Genomic DNA, 6,570 nt, shown 5'->3' on the forward strand with positions numbered 1-6,570 from the left:
GAGAAACAGCTTTCAAGCTAAATGTGCCATTTAAAATTTATGAGGGACCTTGCAGTGCTAATGAGACAGATAATCTCGCCCGACTTGAGAGCTTTAGATCATTGGGCCCAGAGAGAGCACAAAAAACCCCATAAATTATGCTTACCTGATAATTTTATTTCCATCGAGGGGAGGAGAGTCCACAGCTTCATTCATTACTATTGGGAATTAAGAACCTGGCCACCAGGAGGAGGCAAAGACACCCCAGCATAAGGCTTAAATACCTCCATCACTTCCCTCATCCCCCAGTCATTCTGCCAAGGGAACAAGGAACAGTAGGAGAAATATCAGGGTATAAAAGGTGCCAGAAGATGAATAAATTTAGGGCCGCCAAACGGAAATACGGGCGGGAGCCGTGGACTCTCCTCCCCTCGATGAAAATGAAATTATCAGGTAAGCATAATTTATGTTTTCCATCTAAAGGGGAGGAGAGTCCATGGCTTCATTTATTACTATTGGGAACATATACCCAAGCTCTAGTGGACACTGAATGAAACCGGGAGGGTAAAAGGCGGACCCTAATCTGAGGGCACCACAGCCTACAAAACCTCTCTCCCAAAAACAGCTTTCGCAGAAGTCAAAACGTCAAATTTGTAAAACTTTGCAAAAGTGTGTAAGGAGGACCAGGTAGCCACCTTACAAATTTGCTCCATAGAAGCCTCATTCTTGAAGGACCAAGACAAAGCCACAGCTCTAGTTGAATGAGCCATGATCCTCTGAGGAGGCTTATGTCCCACTGTCTCATAAGCCAAACGAATCAAGCTCCTTAACCAAAAAGACAAAGAAGTCACAAAGGCCCTTTGCCCCTTGCGCTTCCCAGAATACACCACAAAAAGAGATGTAGACTGTCTGAAATCCTTTGTAGCCTGAAGGTAGAACTTCAAGGCACGAACCACATCAGGTTATGAAGTAACCTCTCCATTGAAGAAGAAGGGTTAGGACACAAAGAAGGAACAACTATTTCCTGATTGATGTTACGGTTAGACACCACCTTGGGGAGAAACCCCAACCCAGTGCGAAGCACAGCCTTATCCGCATGAAACACCAGATAAGGAGGATCACATTGCAAGGCAGCTAGTTCAGATACTCTGCGTGCCGATGCAATAGCCAACAGGAAGAGAACCTTCCAGGACAGAATCTTAATGTCAATGGAATGCATAGTTTCAAATGAAACCCTCTGCAAAACCTTAAGGACTAAGTTTAAGCTCCAAGGTGGAGCCGGCTGTCTAAAAACAGGCCTGATTCTAGACAGAGCCTTAACAAAAGATTGAATGTCAGGGAGCTCAGCGAGTCTACTATGCAACAAAACTGATAATGCCGAAATCTGTCCCTTTAAGGAACTAGCGGCAAGACCCTTCTCCAAACCATCTTGGAGAAAGGACAGAATCCTGGATACCTTCACCTTATGCCAAGGATATCCATGCTTCTCACACCAGGACAAGTAAGTCCTCCACACCTTATGGTAGATGCGACGAGTGACTGGCTTCCTTGCCTGAATGAGAGTATCAAGCACACTCTCTTCGCTAAGACTAGGCGTTCAATCTCCATGCAGTCAGCCTCAGATAATCTAGATTTTGATGCTGAAAGGGGTCCTGTGACAGCAAATCCCTGTGACAGGGTAACCTTCGCGGCGGATAGAATGACATCCCCACCAGATCCGCAAACCATGTCCTCCGCGGCCACGAAGGAGCAATCAGAATGGCCGGGGCCCGCTCCTGCTTGATGCTTGCCACTACGCAAGGTAGAAGTGGTAACGGTGGAAAAATGTAAGCTAGGCTGAATCCCCAAGGAACCACTAAGGCATCTATCAGCTCTGCCTGGGGATCCCTGGACCTTGACCCGTATCGAGGTAGCTTGCAATTGAGTCTGGACGCCATGAGATCTATCTCAGACGCTCCCCATCTTTGACAAATCTCCGCAAACACCTCGGGGTGAAGCGACCATTCCCCCAGATGGAAGGATTGTCTGCTGAGAAAGTCAGCTTCCCAGTTGTCCACACCTGGAATGTGAATCGCTGAGAGTGAGCAGTCGTGGGACTCTGCCCACTCCAGAATCCGAGACACCTCTCTCATCGCGAGGAAGCTCCTCGTACCCCTCTGATGGTTGATGTAAGCCACCGAGGTAATGTTGTCTGTCTGGAATCTGATGAAACTGACCGACTCCAGAGAAGGCCATGCCATCAAAGCATTGTAAATTGCTCGTAGATCTAGGATGTTGATCGGAAGGAGAGATTCCTCCCTGGACCACTTACCTTGTTCCATTCTGGCACCCCAAACAGCTCCCCATGCTGTCATAATGGCGTCCGTAGTCACAATCTCACAGGACGGCCGCAAGAAGGATGTCCCCATGGACAGTTGCTCCGGACGAATACACCAAGAGAGGGAGTACCGAGCCCGAGCATCCATGGATATCAACTGTGATAGATCTGAATGATTGCCGTTCCACTGTCTCAACATGCATAATTGAAGAGGTCTGAGATGGAACCTGGCTAATGATTTGACATCTATGCATGACACCATGAGACGTATCACCTCCATACATTGAGTCACCGACGGGCTTGTGGAGGACTGAAGGGCCAGACAGGAGGACGCAAGTTTCCTGCGCCGCTGGTCTGTCAGAAATATCTTCATGGACATAGTCTATTATCGTGCCCAGGAACTCCACCCTGTTGCTGGGAACCAGGGAACTCTTTTCTGAGTTGCTCTTCCAACCGTGAGATTGAAGCAGAAGAAGAGCCCTCGAATGATCCTCTGCGAGGCTGAGAGACGGTGCCTGAACTAGGATGTCGTCCAGGTAAGGCGCCACCACAATGCCCCTGAATCTGGCCACTGCAAGCAGCGCCGCCAGAACCTTCGTGAAGACTCGGGGCCTAAGGAAGGGCCACAAACTAGAAGTGTTGGTTTAGAAACGCAAATATTAGGAACTTGAAGTGGTCCCTGTGAATTGGCACATGAAGGTAAGCATCCTTCAAGTCTATGGTCGTCATGAACTATCCCTCTTGAACTAGGGGCAGAATAGATCTGATCGTTTCCATTTTAAACGATGGAACACTCAGAAACATGTCTTAACACTTTAGGTCCAGAATCGGGCGGAACGTGCCCTCCTTCTTTCCAACCACAAAAAGGTTGGAATAGTATCCTAGCCCCCTGTCTGCTAGGAGTACTGGTACGATAATCCCATTAGAGGCGAGATCTCTCACACACTCTAGAAAGGCGTCTCTCTTCTCTGGTCTTGAAGACAGATTTGACACGAAGAATCTGTCCCCGGGCAGATGGGATCTGAACCCTGTCCTGTAACCCTAGGAGACCACTTCTAGAACCCAAGGGTCCTGAACATCCTGCAACCATGCGTCTGAGAATAGAGATAATCTGCCCCCTACGTGATCTGGAGACTGGTCGGGGGCCGTCCCTTCATGCCAATTTTGTCTCGGCGGGCTTCATGCTCTGCTTGGACTTATTCCAAGACTGAGCCGGCTTCCAAGATCCGTTGGACTGGCGTTGGACTGGTCCGCTTTCGTGGAAGGTTGCTGGCACTGGGCCTTGTCCGCACGAAAGGGACGAAAAGTAGATCCCTTAGGCTTAGCCTTCTTATCCTGCAGTAGGAAAGCTCCCTTGCCTCCCGTACCCGTGGATATAATCGAATCCAATCCTGGACCAAACAGGATCTTTCCTTGAAAAGGCAGGGACAACAGCCTCGCCTTAGAGGTCATGTCCGCAGACCAAGATTTTAGCCACAGAGCCCTGCGCGCTAAATCAGAAAAACCTGACACCTTAGCATTCAGATGAATAATTTGCATATTGGCATCACAGATGAAAGAATTGGCGATCTTCAGCGCCTTAATCCTTTCCTGTATCTCGTCGATGGAAGCTTCCCCCTCGACCATTTCACACAGGGATTCACACCAATATGTTGCAGCTCCAGCGACCGCCGCTACAGCCGCTGCTGGCTGAAAAACAAACCCTGTGTGCTGAAACATCTTTCTCAACATGTTTTCCAGCTTTTTATCCATGGGCTCTTTAAACGATGAACTATCCTCGAGGGGAATAGTCGTCCACTTTGCGAGCGTAGAAATGGCCCCATCCACCTTAGGAATGGTCCCCCATAACTCAAGCTGAGAGTCTGGAATGGGGAACAGTCTTTTAAAAGAAGAAGGTGAAAAGGACGACCCTAATCGCTCCCATTCATTCTTAATAATATTTACCATCTTAACGGGAACCGGGAAAGACTGAGGCACTACCCTGTCCTCGTATACCTTGTCAAGCTTAGGAATCGCAGGTTCCTCCGGTATCTTAGGTTCCGGAACCTCCAGAGTAGCAAGCACCTGTTTTAGCAGAAAGCGCAAATTCTCCATCCTAAACCTATAACCAAGCTCCTCCGCCGCCGGAGGCTTAGATGACGCTGACTTCCGACCCAGAAAGGGCCTCCTCCGAAGAGTCGGAGTGGGCCTCGTCATCGTATAGAGCCTCTGGATCAACCATCGGCATGGACAAACCCTGGGCCGGGCCGCTATGATAAACCTCACGCTTGCGCTTAGCAGAACGTGGTAAGGCATGGATCACTATTGAAAACCGCTGATTCCAGTTGGTCTGCAAAGTCTGACGGCCAACGAATCTCTCCCGACGGAGTAACCGGTAGACCCCGGGGCGCTGCATGTGCAATCAGAGATGAATGCAGGGAACGCACCTCCCGGGACGAAGAGCCCTCAGAGGTGGACGGCTCAGTAGTACTAGACATCCGCTTAAATTTAGATGTTGTAACTTTATCAAGGCATGTGGAACATAGTTGAGCAGTCTGATCTACCAGAACCACCTCACAATAAACACAGGAATGAGACTTTATTAAGGAAGGAGAGCCTTCCAACGCGTCAGAGTCCTCCATCGCTTGCGCGTTTGGTTAGACTAACTTTATTTATTAAAAAGGCACCTTTATACCACCAATGGTCGGGGCACTCACCACCTCCTAGGACACAGACTACAGAAACCGCTACGTCTCCTGCGCACAGATTAACAGGAAGGATAGATAGCCACATGGAATGCCTGGCAGGACCGCCCCTGCACTAGGGAAAAACGCTCAAAAAAATGGCCAAGCAAATTTTCCGCAAGTAACCTGAAAGTTCCACACATTGCCAGAGTCTCATCTCGCACATAACGCAGCAATGACACAATAAACAATATAATGTATAAACCCCCTCTGTTCAATAATCCCCCTTCCAGGAATATTAACCCTTGATTCTGTAAAGATAAAAAGGTGCCACTGTGACTCTGTCTTCTGTGTTATAATTATTAATAAAAAAATGAAATGATCTTACCAGAATCTACGCCGTGGAACAGGAACACGGCCCTTCAATTGTGACAGGTTAGTAGCCTTGCTCCTGACATGGACTTGAGTGAAGAGAGCAGGCAGCGAAACTCGTCAACGCTGATGGCTTATGGAGCTGTTAATATGAGTTGGGATGGTTTTGCAGAAAGACTCTCCCTGCATCTCTGCTTTCACTGAGAGGCTGACAGAATACTTAAATCTCCAGTCCCGCTGCGAAGAGTACTACCCTCCATAAGAGACTACTCAGAAACTCTGGCACTCCTCTGCCATCCTCCTGTGACGAAAGGCAAAGAATGAATGGGGGATGAGAGAAGTGGGGGGGGAGGTATTTAAGCCTTTGGCTGGGGTGTCTTTGCCTCCTCCTGGTGGCCAGGTTCTTAAAGGGACAGTATACACTCATTTTCATATAACTGCACGTAATAGACACTACTATAAAGAATAAGATGCACAGATACTGATATAAAAATCCAATATAAAACTGTTTAAAAACTTACTTAGAAGCTGTCAGTTTGACTCTGTTGAAAAGGTAGCTGGAAAGCCCACTGCAAGTGGCAAATAAGACACTCCCCCCTCCCCCTTCTTTTGCATATGAAAAGACCCTTTACACAAACAGGAGCAAGCTGGAGAAGGTAGCTGACGGTATTCACATAAAACTTTAAGGCTTGGTTTTGAGTCTGAAAATCAGAGCAATGTTATTTAAAAATAAGCAAAACTATACATTTTTTTTTTTTAAACTTTATGGGCTATATAAATAGATCATCTACAAAACATTTATGCAAAGAAAAAATGAGTGCATAATGTCCCTTTAATTCCCAATAGTAATGAATGAAGCCGTGTACTCTCCTCCCCTTTAGATGGAAAGAGAATTGTGATATGCAAGGAGAGAGAGGTGGAGGCAAGAAAGGGTGAGAGTAAACTGATAAGAGGGAAGACAATGCATTTAAATTTTAAATACAAGCATTTTTGCAATATACATCAATTAGCAAAAATGCTTATAATAAAATTGCACCAGTATTTAAAGGGACACTCAAGTCAAAAGTAAACTTTCAAATTTACTTCCATTAAAAAAAAAGTGCAGTCTTTTAATATTTATACTTTGAGTCACCTACTGAGCATGTGCAAGAATTCACAGCATATACGTATATGCATTTGTGATTGGCTGACGGCTGTCACATGATACCGGAGGAGTGGAAATAGACATGATTTGGAACT

This window comes from Bombina bombina, chromosome 6 (assembly GCF_027579735.1).
Source record: "Bombina bombina isolate aBomBom1 chromosome 6, aBomBom1.pri, whole genome shotgun sequence".
NCBI lineage: Eukaryota > Metazoa > Chordata > Amphibia > Anura > Bombinatoridae > Bombina > Bombina bombina.